The 24246-nt window shown below is 38.3% G+C and overlaps 1 long non-coding RNA gene across 8 annotated transcripts in view; it reads right to left on the bottom strand.

The window, feature by feature from the left end:
- LOC140603775 (uncharacterized) overlaps positions 1 to 24246 on the bottom strand; it is a 167309-nt gene that overhangs the window by 2878 nt on the left and 140185 nt on the right. For 6 of the 8 annotated variants that reach the window (XR_012006760.1, XR_012006765.1, XR_012006767.1 and 3 more), the window contains 2 exons: positions 4502 to 4585; positions 2584 to 2737 (listed from right to left, as the gene is read on the bottom strand). This is a non-coding gene — a long non-coding RNA (uncharacterized lncRNA). The remainder of the gene's footprint in view (positions 1 to 2583; positions 2738 to 4501; positions 4586 to 24246) is intronic. The other 2 variants (XR_012006763.1, XR_012006766.1) reach the window with 2 other exon arrangements.

Raw genomic sequence — 24246 nt, 5'->3', positions numbered from 1 at the left:
AGCAACAACTACAAGTGCAAAAAAGCATGAAATAGAAGCAAACTTGGCATGGCTAAAGAATACCAAGGAGACAAGTATGGCTGAAGCAAAATAATTAGAAGAAAAAATAGCAGATGAGTTTAGAGCAGTGGCCAGAATTCATACCACGGGGGCATTTGGTAAAGAGTTCGGAATTTCACCCTGAATAAAATGGGAAACCATCAAATATCATACTATATATTAGGCATGAAGATGTAATATCACATTCTTAGGGAGTTGACAACCACCAGGGAGACAGTCACGTAGTCAAAATATCATTGTCTATGATATAGTACTATGCTATTGCTCTTTCCAGGAAGCAATTCTGAAGGCCACCTACCTCATCAGAGGGATTGATATCTAATCTGAGGAAGAAGCTGAGATATGGAATCAATCTCATCCTCCTTTTCTCCTCGCAGTCCTAATTGTTAATGGGCCCTGATGATTCTAATACCTGGGTCAATGTTGGAAGGATATCCAAAGCTTATTTCATAGATACCTAGAAAGTCTTAGAATATATTGCTGCTCCAGTTCTGGTAACCTAGTTCTTCATGTATTCTCCAAGTTTCATCATTCTGACTCCCTGACTTTCTGTCATCTTGGAAAAGCCTATTTACTTGGGCTACAGTTTCTCTGATTAGCACTCTATTTCCCTATTAACTTTTGTCTCTCCCTTTATCCAGGAGCAATCTTTCACTAGGACTATCAGTGTAGGTTCAATCAAGGAAATATAAACTGTTATAGGTATTTCAGGGAAAGAATAATTTAATACAGGAATTTATGTGCAAAATATTAGGATGGATAAGAAATAAAAGAGGAAAATTAATGGTACCCAGGTGTCTGTGAATACAGGGAGCCTCTGCTTTCACTACAGATTGCAAGAGATGGCATTCTCAACAACACTCACACTCTTGATGCTAATCGGGAGACCATGAGTCTACACACATCAATGTTGGTAACAGTACTAGAAATGGCATCTACTTTTTTAAAGTCTTCTAAACCTTTGTGAGTGCTTACCACTAACCTAACAGAAATATAGTGTCCAGTAAAGTGACCAACTCATTGCCATTTGCCAAAGACTTTTCAGGGTTTTGTTTTTGTTTTTATTTTTAAAGATTGTATTTATTCATTCATAAGAGACAGCGTGAGAGAGAGAGAGAGAGAGAGAGAGAGAGAGAGAGAGAGAGAGAGAGGCAGAGACACAGGCAGAGGGAGAAGCAGGCTCCATGCAGGGATCTTGACATGATACTTGATCCTGGGTCTCCAGGATTACACCCTGGGCTGAAGGCGGCACTAAACCACTGAGCCATCTGGGCTGCCCCAGACTTTTCAGGTTTTAACAGAGAAAATCTCACAACCTTAGAAATCTCTGGTCCCAGGCAAACTGGGCCTATTGCTGCCCAACTGCCAAAGGAATCTAGAAAATGTAGTTTTCAGGCTTCCAGCCTCAGCAATACAAAAGAAAGTAAAGTTACCCTGGGGCTGAGTACTAGCAGAGAGTTGTCTGACAGAGTCCCTTTAAAGAAAATACAAGGGCGCCTTGGGTGCCTTGGTGGCATAGTCAGTTGGGCATCTGGCTCTTGGTTTGGGCTCAGGTCATAATCTCACAGTCATGAGATCAAACCTCATGTCCTGCTCCATGCTCAGAGGCACAGTGGAGTCTGCTTCAGACTTTCTTTCCCTCTCCTCCTCTTCCCTCCCCATTATTGCTCTCTCTCTCTCTCTCTCTCTCTCAAATAAATGAATAAATCTTGTAAAAAAATAATAAAAATTAAAGAAAATACAGATGACTCAAAATCAGTATGCCACCAGTACTTAAATGTGAGCATAACCCATTACTTGGAATTCCTGTTGCTATGTTACTATTAGACATACTGATAGGAAAGATTTATTGATTCACACCGAGCTGCTATGGTGATGTAATTCTGACCCTGAAGAAGTCAGATTCTAAGTGTAAGATTTTTATGAGATCAAGTGAGATTATTATTATATAAGGTCCATAGCACAGAAGAACTATCCAATAAAAGGAGTTATTACTACTGCTACCAATACTACTACAATTACTAACAGTGACAATGGTAACTGAGATTAGTTGTCTTTACTCTTCTGATAAGCAAAAACAGGCTGTAAAAAATAATGAAGCTGAAGCCAAGTGGAAAAATAAAAATAAAAAACAAATTCTCTAGTTGACTTTTCCAGTTTCAAAGGGTATTGAATACATAGTGTGGCTATTTCCTACCAGAGTGTAGTTCTAGACGTTTTTAGCCCCTCTCAGAGGATAAAGTAAGCCCTTCTTCCTGGAATAATTGTGGCTGTAGGCTTGACTTATTATAAGAACTAAGAGCTGCCTCTTATTCCTTTATGCAAAAAAGGCAAAGGACACTCTTACTGTCAAATCACTCGATAAAACAAAGGGTAAATACCATTTTAAACATTAAAGAATTTTATCCCATTCCTTGGTACCAACAGGAATTCACTACATGTCCATTGGGAACATAATCCTTGTGCAGCTATGGTATAGTTTTGCTTGCATGGCTTTTAAAATGTCACATAAAATGTATTTACCTTTAGTCTTTCATTTTGTGTTATCAAGTGAACATAGGACAATTAAACTGACAGGTGACGAAGCATTCTTCAGGCAGGATGGTGGAATCTAGAAATGGCTGCCTATCCCTGGAGAGAAGATAATTCCATGCTTCTTTGGTTCTGCAAAAGAAAACTATGCAGAAAAGGGCTTTCAGAAGCCAGCACCGCTGACTCTCAGGATGGAGCCCAGGGTTAGTATCTTAACCAGGGCTTTCATCATGTGTTCTCAGTTTATAGTCCCCTATGCTGGCTGTCAGACTGGGTACTCACACTTTCAAACCTAAACAGAGACTGCACACCTATCCATCCTGGGCCTCTGACAGCTGAGGCCCAGCAGCGATTACACCTGAAGAATGGACTCCAGAGGCACTGTTTGGTGGCTTCTTTCGGGAACAATCTCCAGGGAGGGACACAAATCCCTTTCAGAGAACAGGGAAGGGAGGCTCTGGAGCTAAGGCTGCAAGGGAGTTCAACAGGGAAACGCTGGCTGTGCACATATGATCTGGGGTTGCAGAAAGAACTGAAGTGTTGATAATGGACCATTTACTTCTCAGAGAGGACAATAACAGGGTTGTACATTTTCTTTTTAAGACACATTAAAACTGCTCTCTGCACTCTTACATGTGCATACCTACATGTGCTCAGTCGGCTCTTTTACATTAAAGCTCTGTTTAACTTTTCTCATTAGTTCATTTCATTCATTCACCCATTCATTCACTCTCTCATTGGTATTAAGTGCCTGGACTGCATTAGGCACTATACTATGGACTTGGAGCACAAAAAGGAATGGAAAATATTTCTTTAAGAGGTTCTCTATTCTCTCCTCTGTAGTGGCAGACAATGGCAAGAAAATAATTAAAATGCATTCTGAAAAGCCAGTATAGAGGTTCAATACATAAAGTCGTTACAGGGAAAACTTCCATTCATCCCGGCACCCAGTCCAAGGGTAAACATGTGCTGGTCCTTAAACCATCAGAGACTAATAGACCTGCTTTTTGATAAAATGGTGAAGTGGGTCGGGGCGGGGGAGGGCACAGATGAAACAAGTTGTCTGACAAAAGATAGAGTTACTTCCCAGGGGCCAGATATTTTGTTTCTGTCCATAAAGCAAAAGGTTCAGCTCTTTAGTACATTGTTGGCACAAATTCAACTTGTGGTCAACCAAATCATGACCACATCCACCACCACAAGTTTTAGGGAATTTTGTACAAACTGTGTCAAAACTGCTCCCCTCCCTCTTGCACTTTCTCAATTAACTCAAACACACACACACACACACACACACACACACACACACAAATGGTAAACTTTATCATTTTTTCCTGTTGAATTTCATCCCATTGGTTAGATCCAATCTTCAAGTCTGATGAAATCACTATGAATTTTGCTTCTGTCATCTGTTATTATAACTACTCCACCCAGCTTTATGTCATCTGGAAATTTCACAAGCATCCCCTCTTTCTCTTTGCCTCCATCTAGTCCATCTACCACACGCAACCGGGGTGATCTTCTTAAAACAAAGATCTAAACTTCTTATTCTTCATCCACACACAGTTTAAATACAGCTTCCCATCATGGCAAAGAACCTAGCATTGGAACTCAAGGACACAACTTGTTCATAATTTGCCCTTGTTTGGTTCTTCAATTCCTGACAGGCATCTTCCCTTACCTCTCAAACATACTGAACTATTCAGAAGTTCTCTGAATTAGCCCTTTGCTAGACAGAGGCAGAGACCCAGAGATTTTGACAATGCAACTAATCTAGAATTCCTGAAGTTCTTCATCACATGAAATGGTATAAATATAACTGACATTTAGATGTCCCCCATATTTTAACAACCATGTGGCAGTAGTGAAAACTGTGAAATACTTCTGTGTAATAGTAAAAAAAACATACCCCAAACCTCTTCTCTCTTGATAAATGTTTTGAAATTCACCTCAAGATTGAAGCCTTGGTGTCCATGGTCAAGTTGGTACAGTGCTATAGTAAGATGAGCAAAGAGAGAAGTCTGAGCCTCAGTTCTGCCATTTTTTTTGGGGGGGGAATGCAATATTTAACAAACCCTTTAACATTTCTCTATTTCTTTTTCTTCCTTTAAAAAATTAAAAATGGCAATGACAACTCCTCTGCCTACCCTGTAGAATGAAAATAATCAAATAAGGTCATGTGAGGGCCCTTTGTGTTAACCATAACACAGAACACATGTGGGAGGACTACTATGCACCAGAAATTCTATTTGGTATTTTACATCCTTATCTGATCTTCCTCCACACAATGTCATTCAAGAGAAACAATCAATATTCCAATTTCACAGATGAAGAAAGTGAGATTGTGAAATATATTACCCAAGATCCTATAAATGAGGTTTGGCAGAAGGAAGGCTCAATCGAAGATCACTCTGACTCTAGGATTCAGCTAGTTAGTAAGGCATTAGAAGAGATATTAAGAATAGCAAGATTTTCCTACAGTTTCACTTTCAAGAACCCACATAAGCACTTAGACAAAGGTAATCATGAGTAAGACCTTGATTGCCGGGTAATATCTTGGGCCACCTGGGTGGCTCAATTGGTTAAGCATCTGCCTTTGGCTCAGGTCATGATCTCAGGGTCCTGGAATCAAGTCCCACATTGGGCTTCCTGCTTAGCAGACTCTCTCCCTCTCCCTCTGTAGCTCCCCCTGCTTGTTCTCACTCTCTTTGTTTTAAATAAATAAATAAATAAATAAATAAATAAATAAATAAATAAATAAATAAATAAAATATTTAAAAAAATAAAAATCTGATTCTTGGGGGGAAAAGTGTCAAAATAGAAAATCCAGGGGTTTTTTCGTCCATAGACCGTATGCCTTATGTCAGTCTCCTAAAACACATGTGATAACTCTTTTAACAAGACCAGGACACACAAATGTTTTTGATCAAATTTTCCAATTTCTGTATTCCTCTGATGACAAAACATGTTACAGCCATTTTTCTGGGACTTGGTAAGATTCTCTCTGGTCAAGGTGTGTTAGTAGGAGAAAGGCTCATCTGGCAACATCTATGGACTTAATGGGAAGCAAAGCAGCCTTAAGCATTGAGCCCATATGTTTACTCTACCAGTTGGCTTATCTCCCCATCTGAAAAAATATTGAGGGCATGGAAAGTCTCTGACCTTGAAATAGGGTAGGACACATGAACCCATGCTGACCACAGATTCAAATGACCACGTTGAAGCAAACCAGGAACAATGAAAAAAAGAATTCTAGGCAAAGTCTAGCTTAGTCCATAAACTATTTTGAGAAAAAGTTTCATGGTTATGACCACTTCAGGAATGTAATGGAATCTGTTAAGATTTGTTCTTTTTCTTGCACTTAAGCATACCTGCTACTCTAGTCTTCTTCCTCTACGGATGGGCACACAAGGTTCTCATACTCTTTCCCCTACTTCTATCTAAATCTATTCTCAAGAAAAGATTTGATAAATTCATGGAGGGTAGGGTGGAAGCTTAACTTAAATAAGCTTAATAATGCTCTCCTTCCTGGAGAGATTTACATTTTTAATGAGCAAGGCAGCTGCTACTATAGAATCATCATCTAAGAAGTCAGTGATGTGAAAAGTATGAGGGATTTCTGATTAATGGATCTGAAATAACATTTATATTTTATGGCCCCACCTAAACTATTTTACTCTCTGCTACCTCATGGAAGGTTTCTAAAAGTAAATACCAAACTTATAATATATAAAACACTTCAAAATATCTGTATTGTACTCAGTGCTTGAAATTACCTTATTCTTTTTACCTTATTCTTTTTCCTTCCTGCTTTCCCTAAAGATAGACCTCAAATATTGACTCATCTGTGAAATTTTCCCTGACCTCCACAGAAGCCTGCTCTTCTGTGCTTCTATACTATTATATAAATCTAACTTTGTCAAATCTACCCATTCATTTGTGAGCTGCTAAATCAGACTTTTTAATCTCTGAATGCCAGGTTAGGAGTTCCTGGTCACATAGAAAGCACTTAACACTATGAGAATGACAAGGGATATGTACTGGAAGTAGGCACAAAGGTTTATCTGTCTTGCTTAGTTTCAGAAATGGACTTGGACTAGTTGCCAATATTGAACAACAGGGATACTTCACATGAAAATCTGTATTCCCAATTTTGCTTTTAAAAAATGTTTGACAATACTGTGCTCAATAAGCTACAATAAACTCAATAAATCTAATACAAGCTGAAGCTTATATTATCACCTTCCCTCACCCTGTGAAGAAAAGAACTTAGAATTATTATTTTTTTAACCTTGGAGTAGAGAACTTATTCTAACAAAAGAACCACACAAAAGGTAATAAAATTGACCAAAAAAGCAAAACTCCTCTGTATAAAAATTAGAAAAAATAAAAATAAAAAACAAATATCACAAATTCTGAGAGAAAAACAGGTATATGCATTTGCAAGAGGTCTATTTTCCCCGGATACATAGGATTTCCACAAAGCAACAAGAAAAACCTCAATCATTGCACTCCCCACCCCCAAAAATGGTATGTGCCCTTTAGATGGTATATGTGCTTTCTTTTTTAAATTCAACCTGCTTCATTTATTAATTTTAATGGCTTGACCCTTGTAGGGACTTGATTTTTCCACCTTTGCTATAAGTTTAGTGTGGGAGCTTTCTATTGTGTTAATTTAACTAAGCTGGGACTACAACTTCCAGAATTCCCTTTCCTGCATTTTCAGAATTAAGGTCTGACAATAGAGGAATGTTCATGAGATTTGGAAGTCTGAAATACCACACATCTGTGTTTACATTTGGAAGGTGGATGTTGGGTCTAGCACTGTTGCAGTTTACTAAGTAGGTGTGCTGGGTCACCTTATTGATCAGAGCTGCAGTCAAAACTCCAGCTTCCCTAGTCCCTATTGGTGTCCTCCTGCACTTCTCTAGATCCTCTACTAGGTTCACGTACAGTTCTGTGGTAACTCATACTAGGTTTTGAAATGGGAGGCTGCCTGTTGGTGAGCAACCTCTGTAGGTTCCAGTCTCATTATAGGTTCCAGGTTGTCTTCTCAGGTTTCAGGTAACCCTCTCACATTTCATACCCATCTTTGCCCCACTGATCCCTAACTCTGGGGACCTCAGGCTACAGCACCTGAAACAGGTTAGAGTCATTCTTATATATAAACTGTTGAACCAGGTTCCATGATTGTGTAAGGTCAAGCCACTACAATAAGTCATGATTGTTCTGCTTCTCTAATAGAACCCTGATACATCTCCCATGATTCTAAACCAGAATTATTGATCATGATAGTGAGGTCCTTGTTGAGTACCAATTTATCAAAAAGATCCTTACTTTTCTAATGCAAACATAGAATAATCATGATAATAGTGGGAACAACTCATGTTTATATATCACACTATTATTTACAAAATGATTTCACATTTTCTATTTCATGCTCAGAAATATACTTCATGGCATTTAAAACTATCCCTGTCTGATAGATAAGGAAATTGAGACTTCAAAAGTCAAAATAATTTGTCCAAATTTACACAACTAGACTAAGCCTCAAGGCCAAACCCTGAATACAGTTGGCAAAGTGTCATAGTCTCACTATCAGATTGAGAATTTTACAACATCCCTTTACCAGCTGTGTGATCATGGGGATATATATATATATATAGTTGTAAAAATGAAATGAAATAATACATTAAAAATAACACATAATGGTATTTAGAACGGCACCTTGCATATAGTAATGACTCAACAATTGTGTCAGTTGTCGTAATATTAATAGTAAAAGAAGAAATTCACAATGTAAGCTAATCAGTAAATTCATATTTTAAATAGATAAAGACTAAAAGAAAGCATAGAGGAGTCTTCCTATGTCATCATGGGCAAGTTGTGAGATTTCTATAATCCCTGTTTTCATGGTCTGTAAAGGGGAATGATGCTATCTATCAGCCCGTGGACCTCACCCTCCTAGTACTTACTTATCTACTCATATTTCCCTTCCCTTTCTTTCCTTCTTCCTAATTATGTTGTGATACCCCCTCTTATACAGTAATTACTGACATTCTTTTCTTTTCTTTTTTTTTTTTTTTTTTTTTTTTTAAATTTTTATTTTATTTTATTTATGATAGTCACAGTGAGAGAGAGAGAGATAGATACAGGCAGAGACACAGGCAGAGGGAGAAGCAGGCTCCATGCACCGGGAGCCCGACGTGGGATTCGATCCCGGGTCTCCAGGATCGCGCCCTGGGCCAAAGGCAGGCGCCAAACTGCTGCGCCACCCAGGGATCCCCATTCTTTTCTTTTCTTTCTGGGACTCTAAGCCACAGTTGTCAGAATCATCTCCTAATATTTTCCCCAGGACTCTGTTTATCCATCTTCCCTCTCACAAGACTGCTGGAGAGCTTTTCTTTTCAGTAAACATATAATTGACACATCCTTCTCCAATCATCTCAGTAACCTCAAATTTCCAGGCACCTCCACCCTAAGCTGTATTCACTAAGATGACAATAACTCTTACTGATTCATCACACAAGACCACAAAGACAAAGCTTAGCTTGGAAAAAGAGGATAAGCTTTTGGCAGCTTGCTTTGACAAGTGCTTTCAGTTCTGTCCATGGTGCCATTTGCTCTTAATTTCCACATTGACATTTCAGTACTTTGACTTCCTACAAAAATACCTCCACATACAATTGCCACTACTGTTAATTCTCCTAAAAGTACTGCTAACAGGTCACAAGGCAAAAAGAATACCTCATCTACCTAAAAGTAGTTTAATCTGGCAAATTTCAACCTAGCCCATCCTTCACTCGTCTTCCAGAACATAGGAATGCTTCAAGCCCCGTTGGAGCTTAGGCATGCCCCAGAACACCCATCAGAGCGCCATCCAGCCTCAGATCCCTGGCTTCCAAACGCCACACCTGTTGCATTGGCCATCTTTTATTTTGACATTTAAGGTTTCTTTTCTTTTTAAATGAATTCCATTTTTGCTTTGTGTAGTATAAAGCCTTCTGTTTTCAATAGATTTTCTTTTGTTAATCATCTACTTCAAAATATTCTCTTTAGCTTTCACTTTATTTCCTTTCATCTTCTCATTCATAAATCTCAAAAGCTGCTTTGCTTTAGTTATTTTTTTAAAGTATAATCCAGTGTACTTCCTTTGTCAATGTATTTGCAGTGTAACCAGGCTTGGCTTCACCCCTTCTTGCGATGAAGACTTCCGTCCTATGCAAATATATACACATAGATTTTCTAAGACTCCACAGAGGTTTCTAAGAGTTTTCTGTGTATAATGAAATCCATTTAACAGATTGGGGAAGTTCAGGGGTGGCATGTGAGTTGGTGTAAAAATAGCAGAAATAGGTAATGTGCTCAAATTAGGTTAAATGATAATAATTTTTATCCCTATTGTCTACTATTAGATTCATGTCATCAACAGAAATTTACTGAAAATCTGCTATATGTCATGAGCCATGCCAGGCACTATTTGCTGCATGTGGAGCAAAACAGTTACTGTCCTTCCCCTGATAGTACTTATAATCCAATAGCAGAGACTGATAATAACCGAATAACCAAACAAATAAATGAAATATATTAGTTCCTTACAGGATGGGCTGGATTCTGTTGTAGGAAATGACAACAACAATAATATATTAGGGGTTAAATTAACAAACACTTGTCACTCTCATTATGGGTCCTGAGTGGGTTAGCTGGGGATCTGCTCTTCATCTTTCTCTCTTTGGGACATAGGCCAACAGAGCAGCCATTGATTAATGCATGTTTCTTATCTCTGTAGCAGAGGGAAAGATAAACTCTTTCCTTTCTCCTAAAATTGACTCACAGCTCTTCTGCTCAGATCTCATTGGTCAAGGCAAGTCATGTGCCCACGCTAAGTTACAAGGGGATAGTTAGGGGTAGTAATAAGAAATGCACTTCTACCACATGTCAGAAGGAGAATAAATGGAAAGCTTGTAAAGAGTTCTAATAAATACTGTAAGAACAAATACCTTCAACTATATGCCTATTAGCATGCTTTTATTATAATGGAAAACCAAACTCGATGTGTCTGAAATAAGAAGGAAATTCACTTTCCCATGAAGAAGTAGGCTAATAATGGGACAGACTCCAGCATGGATTGATCTAATGGATCAAATCATCCAAGACCCAGGTTATTTTCATCTCTCTGACCTACCATCATCAATAAGTTAGCTTTACCTTCAGACTGGCTCCTCTCTTAGTCTCAAACCAGATGCAGCTCTTCCCAGGTAACACTTGAGGTAAGAAAATGTATAAATGAATGATTCCTTCCTATGTCTCCTTAAGAGAGGAAACATGTGAAACCTTAGATTCTTCCGTCAAGTCCCATTGGGTCTTATGCTGGTTCCCAATCCAATCCTCTTCAAGGAAAGCAAAACTACTCTGTTTGTCTTAGACCAAATACTTGGAGATGAATGGATGATGGGGAATGTACCACCCTGTGAATTCTCTATGCCCACCATACCCTTCGGCACATACCGGACCTTCATACCTACTTGTTAAGACCACGCCTAAATAAGTGCATGACAATCACATATGCAAGACATTTCACTTTAGACTGCTTTCTATGATTCCCTCTATAACTTTCGGGTTTGATGTTATGGTCTTACTGTATAACTACAAGGTGCTATATTAGTTTACTAGAGCTGTCATGACAAAGTACTACACACTAAGCCATTTTAACAACAAAAATTGTCTAAAATCAAGGTATCAGCAGCCTTGGTTTCTTCTGTGAGCGAACAGTCTGTCTTAGGCCTCTCTTCTTGGCTTATGGATACTTTATATTCAAATGGCACCCCCAATATGTGTGCCTGTGTCCCAACTTTCCCCTTTTATAAGGACACTGATCATATTGGATTAGGGATCCACCCTATAATCACTTCTTAACTAATTACATCTGCAACAACCCTGTTTCCATATAAGGTCACTTTCTGAGGTGGGTGCTGGGGCTTAGGACTTCACCATATGAATTTTGGAGGGGACACAATTTAGCCCATAATGAATGCTATGACAAGCAGCCATAGGAAATTGGCACTTTTCCCTAGTTGTGTTTGTTTTTTATTATTTTCCCTTACAATGACTCCCAAGAATCATTTCTTTTATTTTGTAATGCCATTGTAAACTCAGAAACTTAAATCTGTATTTTTATGTTACTGACAATCGTGAACCTTATAACTGATCCTATGTCTCTTCTGCTGCAAAATCTTTTCTTCTATATTCCTCTATATAACACTATACTTCATTTTGCTTCAACTTTTTAATCTTTTTCTTGATATATATTCATCTGTTTTTACCCTATTATTGCTTTTAAATAATTCATACCATGAGTAGAGGAGGGGAGAAAAAAAAAGAAGGAGGAAGTGAAGGAAGGTGAGATATCTCACCTTTGGATATCTAGAATATCCAAAACTATAATAGCATTTTAGAAAACATCAGCATTATTTTTTTCAGATTTAGCAATATTCTAAATAAGTCTATGTTTTTTTTTTAAATTTCCCTGCAATACATAGATAAGGTTAAGATATAAAAACTTAGGAAAAATTCAGTACAATAAACTATTCAGATTAAGGGATAAAGGTGAAATGAAGTAGTGACATTCAAATTATGGTGTATTCATAAAAGAAGATAGCTTTTTTCCCTTTTAAATCCCTGTTCTATCTTGAAACAGGACAGCAAGGTTTTAGCAAATAAAGACTGCTTAAAGATACGTTTTAATGAATACATAGGAATAACTGTTAAAGCTATGAAACTATAAGTGAAGGTTTTGGTGCTTGGAAAATGGGACACCTGGGTGGCTTAGCAGTTGAGCCTCTGACTTTGGCTGAGGAGGTGATCCCTGAGTCCCAGGATCAAGTCCCACATCAGGCCGGGCTCCTTGCATGGAGCCTGCTTCTCCCTCTGCATATGTCTCTGTCTCTCTGTCTCTCTGTGTCTCTCATGAATAAATAAATAAAATCTTTTTTAAAAAGTGTTTGGAAAGTAGATTCTTTTAAATTTCAATAATAAAAACCACTAATATTTATTTTTTTAATTTTTTAAAGATTTATTTATTTATTTATTTTAGAGAGAGAGCACAACAAGGAGGGGCAGAAGGAGAAGGAGAGAGGTCTCAAGTAGATTTCATGCTGAATGCAGAGCCCCATGCAGTGCTTGATCTCATGATCTTGAGATCACAACCTCAGCTGAAGCTAAGAGTTAGATGCTTAATTGACTGCACCACCTAGGTGCCCCAAACCACTAATATTTATTAAACACTTTCTGCATGCCAGCCAATATATACTACGCAGCCTACTTACTGCACTTCGTATAAGCCTCACAGCAAGCCTATGAATATGAGCCAGTTATTACCATTTTACAGATAAGGCCAACCTGTAATGTTTCTTCCCAAAGTCACTGAGCTAAAAATAGGTCAAGTTAGGAATAGAACCTGTCTGTCTGACCTGAAAGTCCACGCTATTAAAATCTTACTCCTCTCCCAAAATGAAAAGTCACCTGTCTTTAAGATTTTTACTATTATTGTCTCCTTTCTAAATTACCATACATATTTATCAAGTGCATCTTTTATAATATCCTTGGAAGCTCATATCTCAGTAAACTAAAGATAATTTAAAAATGAGCTTGGTAAAAAAAGATCATCATATTCTCTTTGTATTTAATTATATAAGAAAAATAATAAAATAATAAGGAAAATCTTAAATACTGAAATTATTAAAACTCAAATAAAATATCTCTAAATTATTAAATAAGTAATGAGTTAACTTCACTAACATATTTTTATAGTAGGTTTATGCTTCATATGGCACTCTGCATCTGTTTATCTATTGCTATATAACAAATTACCTCCAAACAAGTACTTAAAACAACGAATATTTATTATTTCACAATTTCTGTGGTTAGAAACCCAGGTTCAGCAAAGTTGCATATCTGGCTCAGGTCTCTCATGAGGTTGCCATCAAACTGTCAACTAGGGCTGCAATCTCATGGGAAGTATCAGCTTATAAGATCACATAGAAGCTCACATTGTGGGGAGGATCTACTTCCCATCAGCTTGTTGGATGGAGAGGCTTGAAGCTCAGTTCTTCAATGGTCTTGATGAGAGGCCTTCCTCAGTTATTTTCCAGGTGAGCCCCCTCACAGGGCAGCCAACTTCCCTCAGAACAAGCAAAGAAGAGAGCAAGAGAGGATGGCCAAGATCCAAGATGCAAACCAGTCTTTTTGTAACCTAATCTCAAAAAGACATCTCCTCTTAATTGCTGTGTCCTATTTCCCAATGGTGAGTCAATAAATCCATTCTTATCTACTCTAGGGAAAGGGAGAACCTAACGATGTGCATATTGGGAGGTAAGGATCATAGGGGCTATCTTAGAAGGCTCCTATCACAATGGCTTTACCTCATCCATTACCTATATGCACAACCTCTTGATAGTAATCACTGGCAAAAATCTACATTTACCCAAGTAGGTAATAAAAAAATTTAAATCAATTTTATAATCGTTCAAAAGTTTGTAATGGTTAGAATTACATTGCAAAATAATAATAGTTGTTTCACTGACATGCAATGTTGAAAATTTTTGTGATACTTCAAATGAACTTTGATTCCAAACCTTTTCCTCGTGTATTTTTAAACAATGATAAATCTCAAACTTGCGAAATGTGCACCAATGGTGCAATGAAAATGGATACTACCAAATGGGCATACAGCTTCACACACTCAGTAGGAGCCAGTATATGAAGAGGTAAATACTTGTGGCTGCCTCAGGGAGCCTTGTTCATCAGGAGCTCCCGCCTAAATTCACATCCTACTTCAGCCTGTCACACTGTGGTCTGTGCACCAGATTCTTAGACAGTAGGACATGAAATTCTCTGGCAGCTCCAAGATCTCTCATTCATGGTGGTCAGTAGCCATTTCACAGCTTGCTGCTGGAATATGTTCAGGGGGCAAAGCACTTATTTGAGCTTATGTACAGTAGGGTTTCTCTACCTTCCTTGTGCACACAAGTCACCTGGCCATCTTGTTGAAATTCAGATTCTGATTAAATAAATCCAGCATGGGACCTGAGATCAAAATTGAATACTGAAAACCGCTATTGCTCCTTTTTATTTTTTTGCCTGGAACATGAGGGGATATTGCCAGACCCTACTTCTCAAGACTATAATCTGAGGATAAAGTAGGATATAGTTGTTCTACCTTGAAACCTTTTGATCTCTTTAGCGTTCTGTTCCCAACCACCTACTTCTATGGGTTTCACTACTTAAGGCTCACACTCTGCAACTTTATTCAGAGGATTACTCACCTACTCTGCCCTCACTTACCAAGAGAGCCAATAGTGCTCAGCAGTTCATGCCTACCATCCCTGGCCCTAGGTCAGCCTGTAGCTAATGACTATTGCAGGAGTATGAAAGCTGAGCTTCCTTCAAGGTGAAGCAAAACCCAAGGTGTACCTTATGCTCCAGAGCTCCCTGCAGGATCAAGCTGAGTTTGAGACTTCACTAGAAATTTCCACCTGCTCAGGTTCTCCCCCTTCTCTGTCATGCTTCCCCCACAACCTTACAGGTTACTCCTGAGCATACTCCCTTACTAAATTACTCATACACAAATCTTCGTCTCAGGTATCCACTGGAGGAGGATGCTTGTTGCTTAAGACAACTGACTATGTCACCCTAGATCCTGCCTTCCTTCCTAAGGGCCTAGGACAGTAATACCTATGGCACATTTTTGACTGGCACACTCTTTGGAAAGCTCTGAGCTGGAGAACCAATTTTGTACATAAATACACTGTGTGGCAAGAAACATGGACCCATAATGGTTTACAGCCTCACGCCTGTTCACTAATCAACGAGGCAAGACATCCACCTGTTTCTGCATTTGTGGGCCTCATGCTACTTACACGGATGTCACAGAGCCACCACATCCACGTCTGAAATTGTAGAAAAGCAAAAAATGCAGGACAGATGTAAAATTATTTGTAGGCTTTCCCAAATCTTTTTTTTTTTTTTTTTTTTTTTTTTGCCGACGATTCCTAATTTTTTCAGGAAGCAATTTTAGTTGGCATGTGTCCTCCAGCCTTTGCAGTTTGGGCTACAGTGTGTGAACAAGGATGGTGAAGACATTAACAACTTTATTTAAAGTAGTTGCATTTTACTTTAAAGACAAAACAGGAAGCCCTTAATTTTGCTGACAGACTTTTGGTGTTTGAGTTCTATTTAAAGTGAATTATGAAAAAAGCCTACGTTGGGAAAGAAGCTACAAATAGCTTCATGTGCCTTATGTAACACTCTAACATCTCATTATCCAACTACGAGTTTGTTCCAACTAGTGGATAATTCAAAGCAACTGCTACTTCCTTTAAATGCCTTGTTATTCTTTAATAAAATAGCGGACCCTTAATTCATTGAGACTCACTGATTTTTATTTTTTGCTTCCTACTCTGATTCATTATGTTTTGCCATTAAGTTCAAATAAAGAATTATGATAACTAAAAATCAGTAATAGGCTGAGAACTATTGCTTAAATGTAGATATATTTCCCCCTGTTTGAGGAAGTAGCTTTGGACCTACTCTGTTTCCTGCTGCAGGTTTTAATAACAGTAGTTAAGTTGGGTGTTTCTTTCTGCAGTTAATCAAAACTACTCCCCACAAGACTGAACTTAGCTTTTCCACATTTGAACTGCAGCTGTTTTTCATATGGTGGTGTTCCAGGAAGGATCTCCTAGCCCCACGAGAAGGTGGGCAGAGTATGAGAAAGTTCTGTCTTCCACCATTTCCTGCCTTTTCTGTTCCTGGAACCCTCAAAACAAAATGATAAGTAGTCTCGTTCTTCAGAAAATCCTTTCCTCTGGGGCACCTGGGTGGCTCAGTGGTTGAGCATCTGCCTTCAGCTCAGGGCATGATCCCAGAGTTCCAGGATCGAGCCCCACATGGGGGGGGAGGGGTCCCTGCAGGGGGCCTGCTTCTCCCTCAGCCTGTGTCTCTGCCTCTCTCTATTTGTCTTTCATGAATAAATAAAGTCTTAAAAAAAAAGAAAAAAGAAAATTCTTTCCTCCATTTTTTTTCTCTAAGCAGGTCAGGCACTCAGCAACCAAGTTTTTTTAGCTACTCATCTCTCTCTAGGGGAACGAGAGGTAAGTAATATTTTCTGTTACTGTCAGGCTTTTACTGTAACAAAGTGATGGAGGCAGTGACAGACGGTACTCACTTCTTTTACTCAGTGGATATTTGTTCTATGTCTATCATGGGTCATGGGTCTCTAGGCTAGCACAGAGGCAACAAGGATGAACAAGGCTAAGTCCTCCAACCTGGCAAATTCATGATTTTATTTGGGGCCATAGACAAATAAGCCAGTATTTGCAAAACAGTGAGATTAATTATTTGAAATATATCTAAGATCTAATGTGATCTAAGCACAGAGATTAAGTTAATTGCCCAAGTCACATATTTTTAAAAGTGACAAACCAAGAACTAGAACCTAGTAACATCACAAACCCAAGCCTGTGCTTTTTCCAGCACTACTGCACACTGCCTTTCTATTAAGTCATTAATGTCATGGTTTTGAAAATATTAGCTTATTTTTGAAATGAAAGAACTTTAGCCTTGTTCATCTCTGTGTCCTCTATGTGTCTTAGTTTCCAAACCTGGGAAATAAGGATAAGGCTGTAATACCCTGATTTTAAAGTATTATTGATAAGTGCGGTGCAGTCACTTGAGCGTCCAACTGACTCTTGGTTCTGGCTCGGGTTGTGAGCTCAGAGTCATGAGGCTGAGCCCTGTGTCAGGGCTGCTGGAGTTTCTCTCTCCCTCTCACTCTGACCCCCTCCCCCTACCTCTGTCTCTCCAATTGATAAAAAAAATAAATAAATCTTTAAAAAAAATAAAGTATCATTAGCTTTAAAACATCTTGTTTAATAATAGGTTGTAACGGGAGAAAAAACACTATTAAATGTACACATGGCTGTCAAACACTGTAACTGGTGAAATTAAAATGTGAAAAAATTTGAATATAAGAGATATATAACCAGTGCCTCAGGAGATTGTTGTGACAATAATTTAGAGCATTTATAAAGAACCTTACTCATCATCTAATACATAATAGGCATCTTATAAATGGTAGGGATTACTGCCATTATTGTTACTGAACTAAATTAAGATAGTATGTAAATATGAAGGGGCTTAATTATCTGACTCATAAGATAAAGATTTACAGTAGATTAATAGGGAAGCTGACTCTTCTAAATTACTATTCAGTTTCATAAGGAATGGATCTGCATTTGAAGGAAAGGGGACAATAGACACAGAGGCACACCAGTATGCTGTTGTCTAGGAATCTAAATTAGTTTGCCACAGCTAGACTGCAAGGTGTGCATAGAAAATCAACCACAGATACAGCTGGAGCGGGAAGCAGAGCCAGCTCAGGAAGGGTCTTGAATGGGCCTTGGATGGCATGACATAGAATTTGGGTAAAATGAAAAATAAACATAGGGCAAAGAATACTTGAAATTAAACTTCTCTACAATTTCATTTGTTGCTGTTGAAGAAGGTAATTCGTTTCTTTATTCTAGTTCCCACACGGAGATACCTTAAGAGTTCTATAGTTTTTTTTTTTTAAGATTTTTATTTATTTATTCATGAGAGACACAGAGAAAGAAGCAGAGACATAGGCAGAGGGAGAAGCAGGCTCCCTGTGGGAAGCTTAATGGGGAATTTATCCCCAGACCCTGGGATCACGACCTGAGCCAAAGGCAGACGCTCAACCATTGAACCACCCAGGTGCCCCGAGTTCTATAGTTTCAACACCTTTAACACTATGGTAATTCCACAACAAGTGATATCTTCCACTCATGTGGGCTTTAAAAGTCACAGAGCCCTTTCTTATCATAAGATCACTCTGTACTGTGAAGGGGGGTGGAACAGACTCTATCACAATTTATTTCTGAAGACCCTGATGCTGGGCAGATGACTGAATGACTCATCCAAGATCCTAAAGCCAATAAGTGGCAGATAGAGATTCACACTCATGGCTTTGACTTCAGATCAGAAGCCTTTCTGGAAAGAACTTCTGAGTCTTTCATCCTATCAGAATTGGGCTGGTCTATTCTCTTTTCCCAAATATTTTGCCTCTTGAACTTTCCTCACATAGATCTTCCTACCTAGAATCCCCCTTACTCCTCTCCTCATGATTTTCTGTTTATCCAAAATCTAACCACCGGAAAATTGCTAATTCAGGTTCTTCCCCATCTGGGAAGACTTTTCTGATCCTTTTAGCCATAGAGGACTTTCTCTGTGGCACTCCCTTATCCTCTTATGTTGCAGGACCAAAGTCTAAGATTAATCATCTTTGAGCTTGCTTTTCTGTCATTTTCTTCCTAATCCTTTTCCCTCAGTGATTCATAGACATCAATCTTACCTTGAGTGAAACTGGAATTTTAGAACAGGAATTTTTAAAAATGCAAGAAGGGCTTAATGTTTGTTCATAATTTTACTTTTTGAAATAGGCTTTTTAGTCTAAAGAAATTACCAAACAGGCTAAAAAATAAATTGGAAATGGAATAAGAAAGAACCAGATTTTCTTTTTTTTTTTTTTTTTTTTTTTTTTTAAATTTTTATTTATTTTATGATAGTCACAGAGAGAGAGAGAGAGAGGCAGAGACACAGGCAGAGGGAGAAGCAGGCTCCATGCACCGGGAGCCTGACGTGGGATTCGATCCCGGGTCTCCAGGATCGCGCCCTGGGCCAAAGGCAGGCGCCAAACCGCTGCGCCACCCAGGGATCCCAAGAACCAGATTTTCAATCCTCAATTCCCACATCTGTAACTCCAGGGAAACTACTGGTGGACGATGTGGAGATGTCAGCAGGGCTAACATCCTGGTGTTGCCAACAAGCATGAGAGATCAGTACAAAGTTGAAACATGGATATTTTTGGTCATTCAAAGAAGTACCTTATTTCACTCCAAAGAAAAGCCAAATTAGAGTGACTTCATTGTTGTAGGGCATGGACCATCTGCAACTGCCCTCTTTAGTTGCTAACAAAGCATCCAGAAGAATCCAGAAGAAGGAAATCTACAAGCCCCTGGGGTTTTCCCAAACTGCATTAGAATTGACCATAGTCCTTTGTCAGTGGTCCAGGACAACATGAAAATTGGACCCCTAAAGTCTCATGATGCTGTGGAAATGGCCTAGAAGGATTCCTTACCTTTAAGCCAGCTGAATAATTTTAACCCCAAGGAGATGATATGGTGGGATATGCATGTAAAGTTCCATTCTGGAAAATGGGTGAGGTTGGAGAATGGTGAAACCTAATCCCATTACAGTTTTAAAATCTATATAGCTATTAAATTCTCATATATTTATGTCTTCACTAGATTATGAAATACTTTTTGGCTAAAACTAGTCTTATATCTTTATGTATCGCTAGCAGCACTTATAGAAGGTAGATGCAAAAAATATCAATTAATTGATAAGATGATAACCTTTCCAAAGTTATTTATGTACTAATAGATTACAGTGTCAAATTTTATATTTGAGGGGCAGCCTGGGTGGCTCAGCAGTTTAGCGCTGCCTTCAGCCCAGGGTGTGATCCTGGAGACCCGGGATCGAGTCCCACGTTGGGCTCCCTGCATGGAGCCTGCTTCTCCCTCTGCCTATGTTTCTGCCTCTCTCTCTCTATGTCTCTCATGAATAAATAAATAAAATCTTTAAAAAAATTTTTATATTTGAGGTTTCTGGCCTTCTTAAAATAGTTTCTCCAAAAACTCTTATTAATTCATGAAGTGAATTAAGTATCAATAGATATCACACATTTTTATATCACAGGAATTATTATAACTTTTTAAAACATGCACATGCATTTTGTCCTTACCTTTTACCCAAAGTCAGGATTGTAGGTAAATGGGAAAGTACATGGGCTAGAAGTCTTGGGAATAATGCCTTAATGAAGTCTTTCTTGACCAACCACAGTCATGCGGAGGAAATGTCCTTATTAATACCTTATTTTTACCATGTCAGTATTTCTATCATAATTGTTATAACACTTTCCTACTTATATATTTCACTTTCTCTAGAACAGTGGTTCTCAACCAGGAGACATTTAGCAATGATGAGACATTTTTAGTTGTCACAACTGGGGGTGAGGGGAGGTAGGAGTGATAGTGGCATCTACTAGGCAGAGACTAGGTATGCTACTAAAAGTCATACAGTACACAGGACAAGCCCTCCCAACAAAAATCTTATCTGGCACCAAATGTCAATAATTGTGAGTTGAGACTTCAGAATATAGTAATTTATCAATATTGTGGTAATACATTAAATATTTTTGTAAAAAGAGCCTCCCTTTCAGGTTGTCTCAGGGCTGTGTCTCCATCTTGAGTCAGATAGATAACTGTTACTTCTTTTTCTCTTTGCAGAACCCAGAGCTTTATCTGTCTTCCAAGGAAAAGCAGTAATAAATATGTATTAAATGCTTACTTATGTGCAGGCACTGTCTCAGGCAGGGATGAAGCCTAAATAGAAAAAATTCCTGCAGCCTATGGTGATACCACCGTGAACACACCCATCTCATCTGATCTCAGAAGCTAAGCAGAGTAGACTCTGGTTAGTACTTGGATCAGAGAAAAAAATGCCTGTCCAACTCTTCTGCCCTGTTATACCCAAATAAGGCCAAGACATTCTTAATGATACTTTAAAGCTTTTTTAAAATGATCAATTCAAGAAGTTTAAAAAAATTATTACAGAAAAGAACAAGCATAGTTAGTTGGATGATATTTTAGGAAAATGTAAGATGAAGGAACTCAGATGTCAGTGAGGCCAGACTTCACATAGATTGATCCCCCAAATTTCTGGAGTTCACCTTTAACTTCTCATGTTATCCATTTTTGCAAGTGGGTGGGAAGATTATCATTGCCATGCAGGTAAAGAATCTTTCCACAATAGAATACACTAGAGTGACCATCATGGGGCAAAAGGAGACCTTGAGGATAATTACATAACTGGGGACATACTATAAAGAATATATCAAAGGGTCTAGATGTCACTCTGGTCAATGAAGGATTGTTTAAGAACTATAGTTAACTCTGAAGCTGGAAATCTGGTCTTTGTTCATATGTTGGTGTAATTCTGAAACTAATTTTCCAATGAGACAAATATTTCATTGACTTGAAGAGCACTCTCCAGTAGAACTTTCCACAGTGATAGAAATGTTCTATAATATACCTTCTGTGGAGGAACTAAAAAGTTACCCGACAAAGGCTATGCAGCAGGAAAAGTTTAAGGATAAAGCCCAACAATTCAATCTACCTTATGGTCCTATATTGGTATCCAATAGGGCAGTTACTAGCCCCATAGGACTATTGAGCACTTGAAATGGATAGTGGTGAGGAATTGAATTTTTTATTTAATTTTAATTAATTTAAACTTAAACATTCTTTATGGCTAGTGGTTCTGATACTAGATAATTTAAACTTAGAAAAATTTACGTTCTAGATTAGCATTGTCTAATAGGAATATAATGAGTGTGATATATGAAATTTAAAGTTTACTAGTAGCCATATTAAAAAGAGAAAAATAAAATTATTTTCTTTTTTTAAAGATTTTTTAATGTATTTATTCATGAGAGACACTGAGAGAGAGAGACAGAGACACAAGCAGAGGGAGAAGCAGGCTCCTTGCAGGGAGCCTGATGTGGGACTCGATCCCAGGACCCCAGGATCATGCCCTGAGCTGAAGGCAGATGCTCAACCGCTGAGCCACCCAGGCATCCCTATTTTCAAGAATATATTTTATTTAACCAATTTATGCAAGGTAGTATTTTATATTTAATACGCATAGAGTAGATCACTTACATTATTTTATTGAACTAAGTCTTCAAAATCTGGTACATATTTTATACTTAATAGCACATCTCAATTTGGATGTCAGATTTCCATTGGTTAACATGGAACATAGTCCTACAAAAACAAATATAGAGATATTTTTATGCTGCTTCCATTTTTTAATTTAAAAATACATTAGTTAAGATGAAACAACATTAAAAATGTCCTTCCTGGGTCACACTCACCCCATTTCAAACACTCTGTGGCTACATGTGGCTTGTGGCTACTGTAGTGGATAATGGAGTTCCAGACAAACAAAAAAACTAACAAAATTTAGAGGAAATTTATAGGAGTTGATTTTGTAGTGAGACAAGATAATAAGGCTGAAGAAAAGTTGACACTCTTCAGATTCAGATCCTGGAATTTCCTACCAGAACAAAAGTGGAAAATGAAACAACTTGCAGAAATGGAATGTCCCCATTTCCTGTTCATATTCTCATTCTCCAGTTTGTTCTTTCAGAAGTTGCGATATTTCCAGCATGTAAATTTGGCATGTCCTGCTCCCACATGTTCCCTCTTTCTCCACTGAGGAAAACCTCTCTATAAACGAAGAGCTCCAGGGACTCAGCCCAGCCCGTGATAGGTCTTCACACTTAATTCTGCGTCACCACAGCATCCTCAGCACAGCATCTCCTGCCTCCATGGAGCCATCACTATCCTGGCTCATATTACTGGTATCTCCTTCCTTCCCTCTGGGTTAAGCAGCTGTTAAGAAGTACAAAAGAGTACTATACACTCTGGATTCACCTTCCTCTCTTCATTCCCCGGTCCAGAAAGATCAGATGTAAGAAACTGCTTGTTCAAAGAGAAATAGGGCTGAAACTGATCTCCACATTCCTATATCCAATTTTCTCCCCACCTTACTCTCCCAAATATTAATGGAAAACCTTTTGGAATGGCAAAGGGGGAGACAGGATGTGACCTCTAAAAGGGCATGCTATCCCTCAGAGTTTGAAGAAATCAGAGTCTCTAACATGTGCAGTCCACATCTTGTGAAGGTTATCCATATCCAGATGCAAAGAAGGCCCCAGAAGGATGGAACTTCTATTAGAGAACCACTGCCAATTGTTCCTTGGAATATCTTTCCTTGGAAATGAGAGTCTAGCCCCAAGATACTCACTATTAATCAGCCAACTGGCACATTTAAAATTTTCTATTCCATTTATAGTCTAATCTTGTCAGATGTTGCAAGGGCTTTCTGTAGGGCATTCTTTTTCTTAATAGATTTCAGGTGCAGAAGGTGGAGTTCATCGTTTTCCTCAGTTCATAATATTTTATTATATTTGGTTCAGACAAGTCCCACTTATTTACGTATTTGTTCATTCATTCATTAATTTTGCTATAAATATCCTTTTATTCCCTTTGCTCACTCCTAAATCTCCCCTCATAGGCAACGTGCTAGTTAATATCTTCTCTATTTTAGTGTATTATACAAGATGTGTACTTTCTGTGTGCATGTATTTTAAAACTATCTATGTTGTTCATTTTATATTATTTACCTCATTTCTTAGCTTTTCGCTAGTGTCTGTATGTTGAAGATCCCTCCATGTTGCTATGTATTCCACTTACCTGTTGCTTCTAACTATTGTGTAATACCCATGGTGTGCACCCACTATACTTTGTCAATCCTCTGTCCAAGTGGGAGGTACTCAAGCTGTCTCTAATCCCCATCACCACATATAATTCTACAATGGCCTTCCTCACCCCATGTTCCTTTATATAACTACATGAGAATTTTGGGGGGATATTGACACAGGGGAGAGGG

Source organism: Canis lupus, chromosome 14, assembly GCF_048164855.1.
Source record: "Canis lupus baileyi chromosome 14, mCanLup2.hap1, whole genome shotgun sequence".
Classification (NCBI taxonomy): domain Eukaryota; kingdom Metazoa; phylum Chordata; class Mammalia; order Carnivora; family Canidae; genus Canis; species Canis lupus.
The sequence above is the reverse complement of the archived record's forward strand: the minus strand, read 5'-3'. Positions and strand labels throughout refer to the sequence as shown.